This window comes from Ornithodoros turicata, chromosome 7 (genome assembly GCF_037126465.1).
Source record: "Ornithodoros turicata isolate Travis chromosome 7, ASM3712646v1, whole genome shotgun sequence".
Lineage (NCBI taxonomy): Eukaryota > Metazoa > Arthropoda > Arachnida > Ixodida > Argasidae > Ornithodoros > Ornithodoros turicata.
Window position 1 is genome coordinate 49,984,964 of NC_088207.1, and position 18,832 is coordinate 50,003,795.

General features: G+C 45.9%; 1 protein-coding gene across 1 annotated transcript in view; it reads left to right on the forward strand.

Annotated features, from left to right (window-relative positions):
* Window positions 1-521: 521 nt before the first annotated feature.
* Window positions 522-18,832, forward strand: part of LOC135401434 (excitatory amino acid transporter-like) — a 76,924-nt gene continuing 58,613 nt past the window's right edge. The window contains exon 1 of the mRNA XM_064633849.1: window positions 522-545. The gene's annotated coding sequence lies outside the window, so the exon portion shown is untranslated. The remainder of the gene's footprint in view (window positions 546-18,832) is intronic.

Genomic DNA, 18,832 nt, shown 5'->3' on the forward strand with positions numbered 1-18,832 from the left:
GACACCAACTCGTCCGAAGGTGAGCGCAAACCGTGCCCTATCGGCGTCAACATCGCGGCTGAGGGGCCCGCGCGGAGTTGACGCGCACAGGTAAAAGGGTCATAAAGAGCAAACCGCGCGCGCGTGCTCCTTCGAGCGCTTAGGGAGTCTAGGCGCATGTGACGAGCTCACGTGACACCTGCCAACCAATGGCCCAGCCGCGGTCTTCTGGGCAGGTCGGTCCGGGAGCGCGAGTCCCCAGAACTTGGTGTCTTTTTGCAGGCTCTTTGCATCGCAGCACGGACCCATTCCAATGTGCTTGCTGCGTGTCGTACGCAATTTAACGCTGCACTTTGCGCGTGCTGCCCTGTAAGGCACTGAACTGGCGTCTGTTTCCAGGTGTTAGAGTGCGTGCTAGGTGTTTGAAAAGAAGGAGTTTGAAGAGATCGAACAGGTGTGTACCGCAAGTTCGTGACGTGTGACATGCTGGATTCACAAGCGATGACGTCGTCTATGCCTCGCTTCTGAGCTGTGTCGTCACTCTTGTCTCATTTCCGGATCACGTGGTACGTGCTACATGCTACATCCGAATCGTATTGCTTGTGCGAGCTGTTTCTTCTGGAGTTTTACGTGTGCATGTGATGTGCGCGCGGGCGCGACTTTGCGTGCGAAATAATATGATAAACGATGGACAATAGTTATATGTCCGGTTTATGTAGCCATGGTAAGCGCGCGTCCTGTGCGTGAGTCTTGAAGAAACAGAAGGTTGGGAAAGTAGACACGGAATGTATCATGGCGCCGTGAACCGGACCGCGGTTAACAGGCACGTAACGACAATCTTTCCACGCAATCACCACCTCCACCCGTGGATAACAGTCGTTGCAGTGGCGGGTACACCGTAATATGCTGACTGCAACAAACACAGGGGGGCACTATTATGTATTTTTGCAGCAGACGTTATAAACAGCAAAGCTGAAACAAGCGCTAAAATTAAAGGCAAGTTTTACTAGCTAGAACATCAATGCGAGAAAGAGTACGGCGTGCTTTCGTGCATGGCTCCGGTACTGCCATTAGTCTGCAACCTATACTGAAAAAAATGTGCAGTGTTCATAGAAGGGTGCAATTACGCCCATTGTATACCAGGTTCACGCCAATCCGAGAAATTAAATAGCACGTTCTAGCCTGAAGTTAACCCCACGCTGTTGTATTTTTTAAGAGTCGTATTCGTGAGAAATAACGAACATGTCTTCCAGCACCACATACACACGCATTCATGCATTTTACACAATCCTTTTGGAGCGTATGATCTCACGCTGAGTGGCGCCATCATGACCATATTTTTTTTCTCTACCACCATCACCATCATCACCACCACCACCACCACAGCATGCAAGATACGCAATCATGCTACGTAGGAGCACCAAAATGTTTTACGAGTGCTTGATGGAAAGGTGAACACGAACGTATTTCGGATCAATGCATTGACGTGGGGAACCCTTTTCGAGTTGATCACAAAACGGAAGCGTCTTTCTCTACGTTTTTTTTTTTTTTCTTTTTTTTCTGCTGTATTCGCTTTGCGACGTTTTGAAACAAAAAAGAGTTGAGAAAGGAACCTCAGAGGGAAAAAAAAGAAGGCGAGGTAACGCATCGGCTACAAGGAAGAAATCACTCGTAGACGAAATGAGAATTGTTGACGTGACAGACAGAAACAATCGGGCAAATGAAGTAACCCCGAACCGACACTTAGAATTGTGAAATGGAAGTGCAGCTACAATACACGGACGACAATAGACAAGTAGACACATATCTACTTCACTGACAACATATCTACTTCACAATCGTAAACAATTTTCGCCTGTGTATCGTAGCTCCAGCGCCTTTTCATAATGCTAGCTTACCAGCAAGTCCGATTTTCTGTCGTGATCGACATTTAGAGCGTATAGCGCTTGATGTGTTCCTGGCTTTCATTGAACTGCAGTCGTACTGTGCTTGTACACTTGTTTACTTCGGAGTTGTTTACATCAATGGGGATGTGCTCTGCGGTAGCCGGTGCCACGTTAAAGGGGCACTAAAATGCAAAAAGAACTTACCCTCAAATGAAAGTCCGTGTTGCAATTAGTATAATACAAGCAAAATTAGTTCAGACAGCGCTACGGTTTAGAAGAAAAACGCAGTGAAAACACAGCCGTCTTGGGCGGCAACGAATGAGATCCACAGGAAGCGACGATTGGCGGCATCCAATGAGACAGCAGGACCTAACGCTTACCTATCGTGACTGTGTGGATTTGGAACGGGTCCTATTGTAGTGTTCCGTATATGCGCGGCATGATGCGCACTGCTTCATTTTTCAATACCGACTCACTGAACTGTAGCCTAGAACAGTTCACCGCAAATGTTCCACTGACAACATTTATTTTCAAGTCCTTCGGCCAGCGACGCCAGTCGGCTTCGCAACGCGCGCTATGTTTTTCGCCGGGACTGCTCCATGGCGTGGCACACGCGTGCACGCGCAGCATAGACTAGAAACACCGATGCACGTGCTGAAAAGTTCACTGGTTAGCGCCGAAGCAAGAAAGAGTCCCCTATATTTTTGATTGTAGCTTCGTAACGGAATGAAAGTTTTGAACTATGATAACAAATACGCAATTAACGTAGCTTGGAACGTGATTTCAAGTGAACGTGTTTGTGCATTTTAGTGCCCCTTTAAGTATAGGAACTGCATCTCCATATTCTTGTTTTTTCCTCTTCTTCTATTATCACGGCCATCGTTGTCATTACCGCGAATCTACCTAACAATAAACTGCGCAAAATGTACGTAAGGGAAAATGTCCGGTCGCTCAACAACGAATGTACGCTAATTATCGTTTCAAATTATTGAGATACGAAACACGGTGTCAATGACAAAGGCTACACGCCACGTTTGAAATACTATTTTGTTTAACAAATTTTCATGCAAACTCATCGTATCGCAGTTTAACAGTGTTATCATGTCTGGATTTTGTAGTGTGTTCGTAGCCTATATAGTATTCAACGTTCCGGATAGTAATTTTGTGTCGAGGCTCGGGAAGAAGAAACCACAACTCCTGGGTAATTGTTTTCTTCGACCGATACGAATAACAGCTGTGATCGGAAATACCCCTGGATGAGAGCTTGCGTGTAACTATGATTGGATTGGATTGGATTAGAAATGAAAGAAAAATATCACAAGAAACTGGGATTTCGGCTATCGGATACGTACATACTATCGGAAATTCGTAACAGCAATGGGACTAGCTAAACATAATCCCGAATGACATCGTCCGCCATCTTCACGTAAGATTCTAGTTGCAAAAGCGAAAAACACTACTCACGAAGCCGAAATTCCGCCCAGTGTTATGTTGAACATTCACACGGTGCTGAAATATCGGGACTGGCGTATCGCGCACTTAGCAGACGACACTTAGCAGACGACACCGTCAGTGTCTTTTCCTGTCGTCTGCTACAGAATATCTTGTGGCGGCGGCGCGTGAAGACACGATGTTGAGGTGTCGGGATAACGTGACAGCAGAAAGCTATGACGTTTTTCGCATCTTCTGCTGTAGTATTCTGGAGAATGTCGCCCGTGTGAATGCACGGTTATGCACTTGTGTTAATTGTCACAAAAAGGCGTACACAAATCATTCTGTGGCATCATTCTGTGGCAATGGCGTCATTCTGTGCAGTTGAAACGATCGTATTTTTAAACACACACACATACACACACTCTCTCTCTCCTTTAACGCATTTTCACAGCTGTTCTCTGCACGTTAAACAATGCGACGGACTCCGATGGTCTTCCCATGGTTCCAAGCGCCCGACTTCCGGTGAACTGTTCCGGGATGTTGGGCTGTCAGAGCCGCCATCCGCTGAAGCCCGGATGCAGGGCCCGTCATTAGGGGCAGGAAAAAGGCCTCGGATATTGAAAGGCCACTCGATGTGAAAAACCTGGTCTACACAAAGGCTGGCCGCATCTCCCGTCTTCGTACACATTTCGTTCTTTCAAACAGCCTACCGCTAATTGTATAGTGGCATGGGAGGAATCCTCTATCGATCCCTTTTTCAGCCTTGATTAAAGTTCTATCAGGATACTGATTAGTGGTACCGGTACGGTAGCAGATAAACGAACGGATTTATTAGTTACTCCTTTGATGGATAGGAAGTGCGTCAAAATTATGTATTAGGCTTTCAAAACATAGCACGAGTTGTAGCAATACCTGTTCGTCCACTTTAGAAAGATAGGTAAGGTAAGGTAATTGGAGCAGATTAAAGGATAGGTACGCGGATTTGAAGGAAGACCAGAGCATTAAAGGATAACTTCACGGCATAACACGCTCACAACCAATCACCGTACAGGATGATATGGTTCTCTTTACTGATTTGTTGAAAAATGGGAGAGGTACGCCTTTTTGTGAAAGTTTTACTAGACTCTAAAAACAGAACTTCACCGCATAGCACGCTGTGCGCCAACCATTGTCCCGAATGATAGGGTTATCGCTTCTGACTCGAAGAGTGAGGGGGGCGTACGCCTCTTTGTGTCAGTTATGGTCGACACAAAAAGGCGTACGCCCCCTCTCTCGTCATCACCACCTCGTCACCCGGCCTCTTCACCACCACCACCACAATCTGCTTTTAGGATGTAATTGTCACAAAATGCGTTCTGCTCTCTCTCTCTCAAATCAGGAGCGACAACTGTACCTTTGGGTGCGGTGGTTGGCGAAGAGCGTGTTATGCAGTGAAGCTTTGTTTTTAGAGTGTGGTTCTATTTACGGTAACGTCCTCCATTTTTTCTTTCTTCTGATAGTACTCATCATGCCTTCAGTATCGAACTCTCAATAATCGGCATGCAATCGAGTTTGCGGAACATGGGAAAACCGCCACTAACGCACAGAATAAAGCAACATGAAAATGGCTACCGCACAGAAAACATGTTCTATTCCATGTTTCCTCGTGCGCACGTATAGTTCTTCCCTTGCGGCCTTATTACGACGCTCCTGACGCTCCTTCCACCTCGAACGCAATTCTCTTTTCCGCACAACGCACTGCTTCAGCAGCCGACATCGAAAACAAGATGTCGGCGTTCAAACATCATCCTCGCTATTTTCCAACCACAAAATCCCGCCTCCTCTAAAGAAAGTATTGACGCGGAGACACGCCGTTTTTTCTCGCTTCCACTCGGACATATCCCTTGATGAGGTCCAAGCAGCGCATCGATGCCGGGCTTCCTTCTTTCCACGGGGCATGGGATGAAATAAAGCGGAAAGGGACCCTTTTATATTCCGATGATAAGAAGATCCATCACTCTTGGCAAGATTAAAAGAGCCTCTCGTTTTCTGCCGATGGAGACCTCGACGAACCGTGGCCTCTCTCTCTCTCTCTCTTCCGATACTCATCTGAATAAACATGCGCGAAGATACGGTCTCTGGATTTCTGCCCGGGAAAAAGAGAATAGAAGAGTAAGTATCACACTGTTATAAAGCAGGTGTGTTTCCATGTTGGAAACGAGTACGCAAAACGAAGACGGACAGCATGACAGGTGTTTTTAACATGGAATATAACGGCCAACTTGCCCGACTTTGTACGCTTACTGAGTTGTATTTATTTGCGTCGAAAATGTGTTCGCGAACGTCTCTTGAGCTCTTGCTGCTGTTTAACAAATCTCTATAAGCCACATTTGGGTTGTGTTTTGAGAAGTTCGAACGACGGCGTATATTCAACGGTAGGAATTTTAAACATTTTCGTTTTTGTAACATGCGTATGGGAAATAACAAAATGTGTCAAATGTTTCAATGTGTTAGGATAATTCCTCGGGAATTAGACTTCACGAAGCTGATGGCGAACTTTGCCTGTTGAGTTAAGCCGTTCAATCTTCGGAACCATTGTCGAGTTTCACTTGGACTGTTATAAAAACTGAGTTCGTCACCATCGTCGAATTTCTTCTGGATTAGATTACACATATAAAAGAATGACATCGAGGCTCGTTCACCATTTCAATAGCTAGGTTCCCTCGTCTTGTTGTGAATAAAAACCAATTCAATCGAACTCAATGCTTCCACAATATTAGCCGAGTCTTCTGTTGTAGGAGCCAACATGGCCGTCTCCCTATAACTTAACAGGTTAATCCCTTACTTACTATAGTCCTTAACCTACACCATAATGTCTCTGGCCTCTGACACTCCCGATGTCCAATATGAGTTATTGCGCTGACCTACGTCATAAATACGACCTACTGGGTTACAGCGACCATGTCATAGGCGCACCTCCTTCCCAGCGCCGCATTTGGAAACTAGCGGTGGCGCTTCTCATCGTCCCGGTTATTGCTTCCTCAACTTCTACAATACTTTGTACTTCAGCTTACCTTAGTATTTTTGTACAAGCGGTGGATGTCCCACGGAAGATGTTTCATTCTAAACTTGATTATCATCATCATTCTAGGCGTTTTCCTCGGAGCTGTTGCTGTCGTCTGCTACGGTAGTCGTACGTCCGCTTCTGCGCGTTCAAAATTCAAATTTTCATTGTCCAATCATGATGTAGATGTCGCGGGCCGATCAGTAGCGCCCCTAGCGGATCGTGCGGACGGGCGGGCTCCTCATAGGAGTTGCCGATTATGACATGGTCGTTATAATCTAGTAGGTCGTGGTCATAACATAGTTCGGCACTCATGCAACCGGAATCAGACGCGACCGTGTTCTATATCTCTAGCCTCCCTCCTATCCACCTGTATTCACACAGTGCGTTCTTTTTGTCACTGTGCTATACGGCGTGGTTATGTTTATGGCGTCGAAGCTAATGGTTTCCCGACTCGCCCTTTCCTGGTCGTTAGAGTCGTGGTCTTTAATGCCGTGACCGTTGTCGCGGAGACGTGACCTGTAGGTTGTCACGCACGCAGTAAGTGTCACGCAACGTCCGCCCTTTCTCCCTTTCCCTTTTATAACTCAGGCAAAAAATAAAACCAGGGGGGCGCCTCCAGAGCCACGGTTACTTCTTTTTGCCCCGTTCTCCTTACACTCTTCGTTTTCGTGGAGGGTCTCCTCCTTCACTCATGAAAATGATACGAGAGCACGTTGAAGTGGAGGCACTAGAAGTGCAAAAAGGACTTATAAGCACTTTTATTGAAGTGCCGATAAACTCTCCACTTCAGGTTTCTTCACCGTACCCAACTGTTGATTACTTACTTATATGCTGGGACAGTGGGAAAACGCTCGCTAACGGTATCTCCTTCCTTCATAGTACCAGTGAGTGTTTCATCTATGGCCTAGTTGTGTCACAAAAAAAAGAAAGAAAGAAAGAAAAAGTATTGAGCATTACGGGTAGTGCGGGTCCGTACTGTCAACAACGACAAACCTTAAGGGAGGAGCGACACCATACGAAAGTTTTCCTCAAATCTCGGTTCGGTGATCTCATTGACTGACAATACTTACATCGCCATAAATTATTTTCCGATACGAGTATATTTCATAGAAATACACGTTGTAGCAGCAAGCGGTTACTGCCTTTTCTGCGAAATTTGAACCCACCCCTTGAGGTGAAAACCTCGCATAAATTGTTGAGGAGTTGGAGTTGGAGTTGGAATTAGAAAATAAAAATATAGAGATGGTAGCTCCTACAAAACACAGGAGCCGGCTACTCCACAACACTTGAAGATAAAAAACATAGTAAGTCTAAAAAGTTAGAGGAGCGGCAATGTCCTGACTTGATCGAGATTCAATTCATAGTCAGTATGATCACTTGTCTCGCATTATTCTTCGTCACATTGTATCAAATCCGGCCGCGGTTCTCGAATACATGACAGTATACAGGATGTTTGCTCTAACGTGTCCAGAAATTTTATTTAAAGCGAGCGACAAAAGAGAAACGAGCGCTATTTTTCAGCTACTTGCCTAAGAAACGGGTCCTATTGGGGAATCAGTACCTGTTTCTTACTCAAGTTGCAGAAAAGTACCACGTGCTTTTCTTTTATCGCTCGCTTTAAATATAATTTCTGGACACGTTAGAGCAAACACCCTGTATATCACGTCAATGCAGGCCAAAGCAACCACAGCAGCGTCTACGTTAGCCCAGACTACTCTGCAACCACAACTCCCTTCTGTCATGCAACCGCACACCTTCTCCGACGTGCAACCGGATGCCACCGCCAATTTTCCTCCTTTCCGACCCCTTTCCACAAACAGCTTAACCTATCCACCAAAGCTATAGATGTTTCTTTGCTTCCCCCAAATCCAGGCGGGTGGCCGGATTACGATGGTCGTGGCGTTACGCTATGCCCGGTCTAATGTCGTCGCTGGAGGGCTTAGCGTCATCTAAGCGAGAGAGAGGGGGGGGGGGGACCAGGATTTCCCCCTTCCCACTTACCCTCTAATGTGTTTCGTAGGGTCTGCCGTAGAATCGAGTGCGTGAGCAATTTTCGTCGAGATAAATTGGATTGGAATTAAACTGTATAGCGGCGGTGCTGTGGGGAGATTTTGACCGCGCGCGTGCGGTTGCGACGCCGGAATGCTCAGTTGGTCGTGCTTTGGTTCCGCGATGGTTGACCGACAGAAATATTTCACTTCACCGTTGGATGCAGCACTTCAGTTAGGCTGCCCTAAAATCGCGACACCACGTCAGCAGACGGATGAGCAAGATGATACGGATAAACAAGAGGAAAATGCGAGCATATACGCTTCCATTTTCGTCTCGCTCTTAACAAGGTTGTAATTACTGTGCCTTGGAGAGGAGACAGTCACAGTAGATTTCCGTTTTGATCCGACAGTTTTCTAGACTGACTATTTATGTCTAACCGTCTTTTAAGTTGTTGGACATCTTTGTCACCTTACATTCTCTCTATACTACCATCTTTTGTTCTTGAACTCATCCCAAAAATTTCTAAACCTACACATCCTTCAAGGACCATCGAAGCAGTTGCCTCCAAAATGCCTTATCTTTCGACTACCACTTCGAAAACAAATGACAAAAAAACATCCATCCCCTCCAGCACAGCATCGTTCATTTTACCATGTCACGCAGTGCAAGAAACCTCCCTTGGTAGAAGCTGAAACTGTCGCCTTCTCGGTTTTGTCCTCCCCCCCATCGATTGCTATCGTTTATTTAAGCCCGATGTCAAAAGGGTTTTTGGAGCACCTTTCGCTGACAGAGTAAAAGCGCCCGCAAAGTTCGTTGGGTCTTTACGACTCCATAGAAGCAGCTCTTGAAGCACTTTTCCGACACCGGGAAAAGGTACTCTCCTCTCCATCACTCTCTCTCTCTACGCCAGCGATGAGACGACGAGGCTGACTCAGCCCCCGTTTGTATTGATGAGATCCCCGTGTTATTTAGCAGAGGTAGTTCGGCAGGATGAGATTGGAGGCTGCACTGCACCTATGTCGTCTTCTAGTGCTCGTCTGCCTTCTTATTTCCACGTCCGTGGAAGAACGTCGACAGGGTAGAATAAAAAAAAAGCAGAAAAAAGAGAGGATGGTTCGTTATATAGCGCACTTTCTTCTTCTTTGATGTCATTAGAGGGGACGTCGTCTGTGACATGGAACCCAGATGATGATACGGGGTCGATTTTATTGGGTCGTGCTCCGTGAATGGTTTCCGTGGGTGGTGAGATCCATTCAGCCGTCGACATATTTTTGGAACTGGAAAGCGACTTGAAAGAAAGACGTCGGAATGGAAAGAAAACGAGATATTACTTTCTTTAAAGGTTATATGCATTGAAGAGTGCCATATGTACACTCTTGCAAAATGAACTTCACTGCATAGCACGCACCTAGCCAACCACCATCTCGAATGATATCGTTATCTGCCCCGATTTATTGAAAACTCGAGGTGTACGCCTTTTTTGTGACAATTATGAACGGCATAAGTGTCACAAAAAAGGCGTACACCTCCCGTTTTCAACAAATTAGGGCAGATAACGATATCATTCGAGATGATGGTTGGCTAGGAGCGTGCTATGCGGTGAAGTTCATTTTTAAGAGTGTACATTGTTAAAACAGAACTTCACCACATAGCACGCTCATAGCCAACCATCGTTCCGAATAATATCATTCTGTGTATTGATTTGCTGAAAATGTGAGGAGGTGCCTATCAGGGGCAGATTATCTGGTCGCAGATAGGCGCCTCCCCCCTGTTTTGAACAAATCAGGACACAGAATGATATTATTCGGAATGATGGTTGGCTAGGAGCGTGCTATGTGGTGAAGCTCTGTTTGAACAGTGTAGGTTCTTCTCGGATTATACACTCCAAGAAAAAAAAGTTAGAATTTCCTACCCAAGCCGGTAGAACGACAGTACTTCTACCATTTCGGGCCAGTCCACGCGCGCCTTCTCCTCCGAGGGGAGAAGAGGCGGCGTCCCTTTCCCTTCTTCCTCTCTCTCACGCTTGCTCGAAGGAAAAAAAGGGTAGAATTTCCTACCCAAGCTATAGCAGAACGTCAATTTCTACTCCGTAGCTTCTTTCGACTCCGCGGTTATACCCAAAAGGTAAAATTGGTTTGAGTAGAAACGTGGTTGCAATACAGCTCTACCGAGATGGGTAGAAAATTCTACCTTTTTTTTTTTTTTTCTTAGAGTGTATAGTGTCATGAAGTGCGCACTATACATGCTTTGCTCCACGTCGACTTTTAGTGAGGAAGTTCGTCGCGCTGCAAAGCAGAAGGCTCAGAAGCGGTTTCCGCAGCTATATGGCTGAGAACGAATGGGGAACGAATTGTATTACCATAACGTTATACACATCTTGTACGGCACTGCGAGTTCTGTTTTTCTTTATTTTTCAACGTATCTATCGTAAGTAGTACACTCTTCAAAATGAACTTCACCGCATAGCACGCTCCTAGTTAATCATTATCTCGAATGATTTCGTTATCTGACCTGATTCGCTGAAAAGGGCGGCGTACGCCTTTTTTGTGACAATTATGACCAGCATAAGTGTCACAAAAAAGGCGTACGCCTCCCGTTTTCAACAAATCAGGGCAGATAACAATATCATTCGAGATGATGGTTGGCTAGGAGCATGCTATGCGGTGACGTTCATTTTTAAGAGAGTACATTGTTAAAACAGAACTTCACCACATAGCACGCTCATAGCCAACCATCGTTCCGAATGATATCATTCTGTGTATTGATTTGTTGAAAATGAGAGGAGGCGCCTATCTGGGACATATTATCTTGTCCCAGATAGGCGCCTCCCCCCTGTTTTGAACAAATCATGACACAGAATGATATCATTTGGTATGATGGTTGGTTAGGAGCGTGCTATGTGGTGAAGTTCCGTTTTAACAGTGTAGGACGGCATTGCCACGGCAGACTTTCTTCGTCAGTAAATATGGCCACTTCCTTCCTTTCCTGCACCACGGCGGAGGTCCACGTTAAATCTCCTCCTATACGACACTCCCCGTGTCTTGTTCAATCTGCTCCCGATGACCCCTTTCCACATCAGCCACCCAATCAGTCTCTCGATCACTGCTGACACGCGCGTGACGTTGCATCCATGCGCTTAATACGAGCGAATGAAAAGTTTGTGCAGCGATCACGTGATGCAAGCCCTTTCTTCCAGAAGCCTGCCGACGCAGCACTCTGGTTTTCGCTGAGCAGCGATCACCAGCCGCGTACGTGGTGAAAATTTTTTTGAAACGCTCGAAGGTGCCCAAAATCTTCCCCGGGACGTTGACCCCAATGAAGGCTTGGGATAGGACGGACTCAGTTCAGCGTCGGTACTAAGAAGGCGACAAGATGAAGCCTTCTGGTCCTGGTCTGTAATGTCCCCGATGACCCCTTGTGGTAGACGACGGAACGACGTGTTTATCTGAAAGGCGGGGATTGGCTTGTCTGGTGCGAAGAACCCTTCGGTGGTCTTCGGTGCTTCAATAGTGTGCTAGTGTGTGCTGTATTGTGAGGAAAAAGAGTGAACCCATTCTGGAACTTATCTCCTAGAGGAACAGTGACCGGTGAGTAACTTGACCGTTGAGAACTATTTTGTATGGCATGGCTACTACGTAAGCGTGATGGGGACATAACCTGAAATAGAAAATACGGAGTGAATTTCGGAGGTCTTCCGCGGGATGTATGTTGATAATATGAAAGTGCGTGCATTTGATGAACTTGGAAGACAACAGCTTCAATATCAAACCCAGCATGTCTAAAAAAGTTGGCCACGAAAATAAGGTGGCGAAAAAAGACTCTTTACATGCAAAAAAAAGTTTGCATTTTTTCGTGCGTTAACTTTTGTTTCTTCCTCGCTACTGACACAATGTAGCTTTTGAATTACTTTCTTATTGCAGTTACTCTAACTCAACTGTGCCAGCTGACAACAAGAGCAATAGGTGAAGTGATGATGAATGAGGAGATTTTGACTAACATGTAATTTTTTTTTCTTTTACCAATCAATCAATTTATGAGGAGATTTGACATTTAATTCGTGGCTCACTACGTAGGGCGCACTGGTCATCATGGGATATGAAATGATTAGGTGATGGGAGAATAAAGATACGAGTCCTTGGTATGACACAATGACATGTCAAAGCACGCCATTCTCGACGTTACGTAAGCCGCGAGCAGTCATAGCACAAACACAGCAGTCACCGCGTGAGCCCCTTATGAGCAGATAATGTTGATGACACATTGCATAAAAGTCACAACATCGGTCGAGTTCAGGTAAAGCGCGTAAAAGATGCCCCAACATCCCTTAAAAAGTCCAAAAATGAAAACACTATACCAACTAAGCACTCTCAGAAAGAAAAAAAAAAGGTGGAGCAGTTCCACCTTTTAGGAGGTAATAGTTGTCGCATATGTTGTGCCTAAAAGGTTGCAAAGTTCTACCTGCTACCTACGAATGATAGCGTTACCGCTTCCGATTCGGTGAGCGAGGGGCCGGGCGTACGCCTTTTTGTAGCAATTGGGATATACGATAATTTCTTTTACCACCCTTTTACACCCTTTATCAGACGCTATGTATGACCCAGGGTCGTAACTACAGAAGTTACCACCTTTCCACAGCATTTTTTCCTTAGAGTAAGGTGACTACACCAAAAAAGTCGCACCTTCCACTTTTTTTTAAACAAGAAACACCTCGTCCCGACATACAAACTCCCGTACCATTCGTCACACTGTGCCATCTCACACACTCACTCGCATCCCGAAGTTGATCCCAAGAAGGAAAGAAAAAAAAAAACCCTGCAAATCATGCCCTCCCTTTCATTGTGACGCCGAGCCTTTTGCCACAGCCCCCGCGCGGAGAGAACAAGGCTGGATATTTATCCCGGAAAGAAAGTAAAGCTGCTACTGCTGTTTGCCGCGTTGCCCAGGGTAACAGTACGCGCCGCCATGAATTTTTAAGCGTTTCCTCGCCACGCTGTGGTGATCGTGCTTCTAGCGCATCTTCCTCTCCCAGGGAGCGATCCTTCTTTATCTAGACCACAACTCGGTCGAACGTGGATCAACGGTGGGATCCTACATTGCACCAACGCACTTCAGCTCGCGCTCGACGTGAGCTGTGTTCGCGATATCGATCGGATGAGGAACGACGTATCAACTGTCGACAGCGGGTAGATTGACATGATTGAGGATGCTGAAGATGTTGCTATGTGGCACGACAAGCCGTATTCTGGAACGTTGTGGCAAGCCCAGTTCCTTTGTTGTCAGATAGATTTGCGGTTCCACTATGGATGTGACGAGGAAAATCGGGCAATGTGGTCTGGGACACAAATCTGACAACACACCGTGCATGACAAAGTTTATCCACCCATTTGTTGGATTCAGTAGACTTTCATCGTTTTCTAAGGTGTGTATATGAAAAATATAACACAGCACGGTACCGAAAACAATTACACTGTAAAGTGTTACGTGCAGTTTCATTTATTACTTCAAAGTATTTATTTCATAGGGAGGGTATCACAAGAAATATATAAAAGATCAAACTTTGAGGAGAATTAAGAAAGAAAAAAAAAGAGTGACGCTTTTCGTAATGTTAAAGCTTCGACTTTGGATTAAGTCGACGCTGACTCTTGCGAGGTGCCCCCATTTTTTTTTTCTTTTTCTGTCACATCACATCACATCACATCTTGGGAGGGTACGGAGCGGGTCCCACCAGAGAAGATGTCATAGAGTGTGCGGACAAAAGGAGCTCTCAGCCAGCTTTCTACCAGACTACTACAGGCCAGCCATAAAACTCTTAGTACTTAAAGTGCGAAATGAATTCTGCCGATGACGCTATGCCGATTTGCCTTGGCACAGCTTCTCATTCCAAGTGAAGCGTGACCACGATGGGTTGGTATCGAATGGATGTTAAACTGTCTATCGATTACCCGCACAGCAGGTACAGAATATATGAGTGAGGATGTTGACGTGGTGTTCATTCATACGCAGATCTGCACGCTTCTCAATGTTTATTGACTGTAACTGCTGCGTTGCGTGTTATAGACTGCCTACCGCAGGTTGAATTTCGGTTTTACCACATTGTTGCAAAGCAGGAGAGCAGGACGTTGAAGCAGAGTGGAGTCAACCTCGCCTCTGGGATAGGAGCCCCCTTGTATAACTGTCTCGTAATGTATCACCTTCTGCATCCCTTTGTGGTTTGTGTGAAATTGTGTCCAGGGCATTGAATATCCCAGCAGGGATCCCACTCTACGGGTAGCGTACGGTTCCACGCTGGCAACCTTTGTTGACTGACGCGTCCGTGTAGCGCGCAAACCCATATCTTACCGTAATTTTAATTTCCCCTCTGGAACAATTTAGGAAATACAGTCACGTGCACGTCACGTCACAAGTGACGTGCTTGAATCAGAGCGCTACTTTTGCATGTCACCTATTACAGCGACAAATACGGGCGCAAACATAAAAGCTCAGGGCACCAGAGGGACTCTTATTCAGGGATGCTATGAATGTCCGACGACCACAGACGTGGCGTGCTGTCGCCGCTTCCCGCCGTTCGAAATAGAAACAGGTCACGCAATCTGCATTTTAGTCGCTCCCCGCTAATACTAAAAGCAAATAATTAAAGGGATAGTAGAATGCCATCACAATTTCACTTCAAATTACATTACACGCTCTGTTAATTTCGCACTTTCTGTCGTAATTCAAAACTTTGATTCCGTTACGGAGCTACAATCAGATTTATACCGGACTCTTTCTTGCTTCGGCAGTACGCAGTGAAGGGAGTTCGTGCATCGTGTATACATCGGGTGCTTTTAGTTCATACTGCGCGTGTAAGCGCGTGCCACGCCATGGAGCAGTTCCGGCGAAAAACATTGCGCGACTTGCGAAGCGAACTGGTGTCGCTGTCCTAAGGACGTGAAGATAATTGCTGTCACCAGAATGTTTCGGGTTACTGTTGTGGGATACGATTCAGTAAATCGGTATTGAAAAATGCAGCATTGCGCATCATGCCGCGCATGTACACAACACTACACAATACCCGGTTCAAATTCACACGCACACGATAAGCGTGCGCTTCTCCAGCTGTCTGATTGGAGGCCGCCACTCTTTGCTTCCTGAGGATACCAGGCGCTTTCAGACATACGTCTACCAGCTCGCGTGGCTCTGTCTGTAGTGTGCTGGTCATGTCACGTCGAGACTGGCGGGTACCCGGGTTCGGATCCCGGTGCCGGCTGTGCTGTCGGGAGTTTTTCCTGGGTTTTCCTCAGACGCTTTCAGACATTATGTCGGCAAGTTCCCTTAGAAGTCGGCCCAGGACGTACATTCCCCAGGGCGTCAGTCGTGACGTTGCCCACATCTGTGAAGACGACAACGGCAAGCCCTTTCAGCACCACCACAAAAGACGGCTCTGTTTTCATTGCGTTTATCTTCTAAACGGTAGCGCTTCATGAACTAATTTTGCTTGTATTATACTAATTGAAACACGGACTATCATTTCAGAACACGTTATTTTTGCATTGTAGTGGCCATTTAAGGAATTTTAGGAGGTCAGAAAGGCCTTCACGAGAACGGTTTTGAAAACATGATGCGCTTATCGCCTTGTTCCTTTGCAGCTGCTGACATCATAGCTGGACTATGATTTGACAGCTTCCAGTATCGTGTCGTTTTCATAGAGTGCTTGCCATGCTTGCCACGAGCTCCTGTGGCTTAGTGGTTAGCGTGCTGGCCATGTCATGTCGAGACTGGGAGGTACCCGAGTTCGAATCCCGGTGCCGGCTGTGCTGTCTGGAGTTTTTCCTGGGTTTTCCTCAGACGCTTTCAGACATTATGTCGGCATAGTTCCCTTAGAAGTCGGCCCAGGACGTACATTCCCCAGGGCGTCAGTCGTGACGTTGCCCACACCTGTGAAGACGACAACGGCAAGCCCTATCACCACCCACCACCACCACCAGTGCTTGCCATCTAGCGAAACTTCCTATATTTTGTGTCATTCTGCGGGAATAGCAAAGCACCGTCTCTTACGAACCAGACGAACCACTTGTGCATGAACTGTTATAAAATGAGGATTCATTCCGCGAGTCCCAGCGTAAATGCTCAATAATCGTATGCGTGCAACTGCCAAATGATTAACATTATTGATACTGTCTGTCACCATGGCTCCAGAGGTTGGTAAACACAGCAATAATAAACTCCGCGAACCGTCACAGCACTGGTGCTACCGCGAAGCTGAATAACTGTATGATAATAAGCTGTGATATTACGTGAGGGTTAATCATTAGTTGTGATATAACAAGTCTTGCCTAAGAAGCCGATCGGCCGCGATGTGAATCGAGGCGGAGGTAAAGATGAGCAAGGGGGACATCCGGCTAGGTTCGTAGGTTGTGAAAAGCTCGAGAAATCACAAAGCTGACTCTATGTGGCCAGTATACTACAATGGGAAAGGCTGAGGTTAGTGGGACAAGCATTCCGCACAAAGACCTGTACCGGTTTCGTAAGTTTATTAACCGATTTTATACCGTTTCTATTATGTTGTCATGCGTGTGGTTACAATTTTGACATAATTTTATTCCCCATACCGCACATCACCCCGGGGACACTTTATCGAGGGTCTCTGCGAAGAGTGATCACTACAGTTGACTGAATTGAACTGTATAGGTGTCGCCACCCATTGAGTGTGGTATAGCGCTTCCTGCATGTGCATTGCCGTGCCAAAATAGACACGGAGAGCGCTGGAAATATTCTAGCAATAACCGTGAACATGCCAGAGATGATGTCCCGGCTTCGGATGAAATAGATGATGAAATTCGACGATAACCATGCGAACTTTTGTAGGATATGCTCTCACCTCACAAAGTGCATTGCGTAACGCTCGTATCCCGCGACAACGTTTAATACAGTTCGAAGGAGACACCTGTAGCAACAGGGCTTTGCGGACGTCAATAGTCATTCACGCATCCATCGTTATTGTAAAGGGGCACGTTATTTTATTCCCCCCATTCCACCAAGCACTGGGGTAGAGTATCGCCTGTTGCGATGAAACTCCCCACTCTCCAAGGCCGAAAATAAAGTTGTTGTTGTTGCACGCATCCAAAGCTTCTCTTTGTGTACGTAATTCTCCACTCATGAATGAGCTTCGTTAATGCATAAGCCGGAGCTAGAAAACTACGCAGATGAAACTCTGCTTTTCGATTGTCGTTTGAGTAAATTAGTCGAACAGGATGAGCTAGACATTTAAAACTGCTTGTGCTCTTCGCTAGCTAATCCCGCTTTGGCATATCCGTTCATGAATTAATTAAACTCACACGTTTTAATTAAACTCACACAAACTCACAATTAATTAAACGCAAACGATGTCACAACAAATACGTGCATCCCCTCTGCTAACCTGCAGTACGCCTGGAACACTGCTTCTTACGAATACGTGTATTTATACGGACGAATACCAGAGGCCCAGCTTTCAAGCCAAGTTCTTAACGCGTTTTCTTTGTTAGGCATAGTACTGGCGGTGCAAGGTGCATAATTAAATGAATAAATAAATAGGAGTTATGAAAGCGGAGAAAAGCTGTCGCCGACGGCATTAAGGCGTAGATACTAAAAGGGACCTAAGTGCTATTGACGAAGTGAAATAAATATGTAAACACATTTGATATGAATCAGTCGCACTCTGAAAAAAGGAGGCAGTAAATTGGGAAGCAATTACAGCTTTTAGTTCACTAGATTGCAATTACACCCTATTTTTGTCTCCTGACCCCGAATTTTATTCCCAGCTCTGCAATGGTCCCTAAAATTAATCCCTAGTCCCCAAATGCATCTTGTTTCAAAAAAAAAAAAAAAAAAAATCTCTGTTTCTTTTTTTTTTTTTTTTTTTTTGTAGAGTGTCTGTATACAAGGATCACACAATCGACGTGTAATATTCGACGTCCATGCGCTCTGGCTGCAAAGAAAGTGGGATAGAAGCAGCAAGAAGCAGGCATCGTAACTCCATTCCCCGACCTGCGTGTTACGCTATTTTAAAGTCCCCCCCAAATTTGACAGAAGCAACGGGCATCCCCACATTCGCATAGTAATCGCGCATCGGATGTCTGCTTTCATGCTCTCACATATCCAAGTCAGATGTACAATCGAAGTGCAAAAAAGAAACGGCCTATTTGCGATGCAAATGCAGTAGCCATTGATTTCCAGCTAGTTTGTCCACGCGCATACGCCGGCCTTGAGTTAGGTGCGCATTATGCGGGACATGCTGTCACGGTTTATCGAGCCGCTTTCGTTGGTTCAATAGATCTAGAGTCCGCTCGGGTATACTACCGCAAACTTTTTTACATTTCAATACATCATGATTTCGACCCGTCTAAAAAATTACCCTGAATGCCGATGTGGCTGTTCTGTTTTATCTTATCTCACGTCGCACCCTTCAGCTAAAATCAGTAATCCTTCAGCAAAAATGGGAGTCGCGTGTTCTGTTTCCTACAGAGTGACATACCAA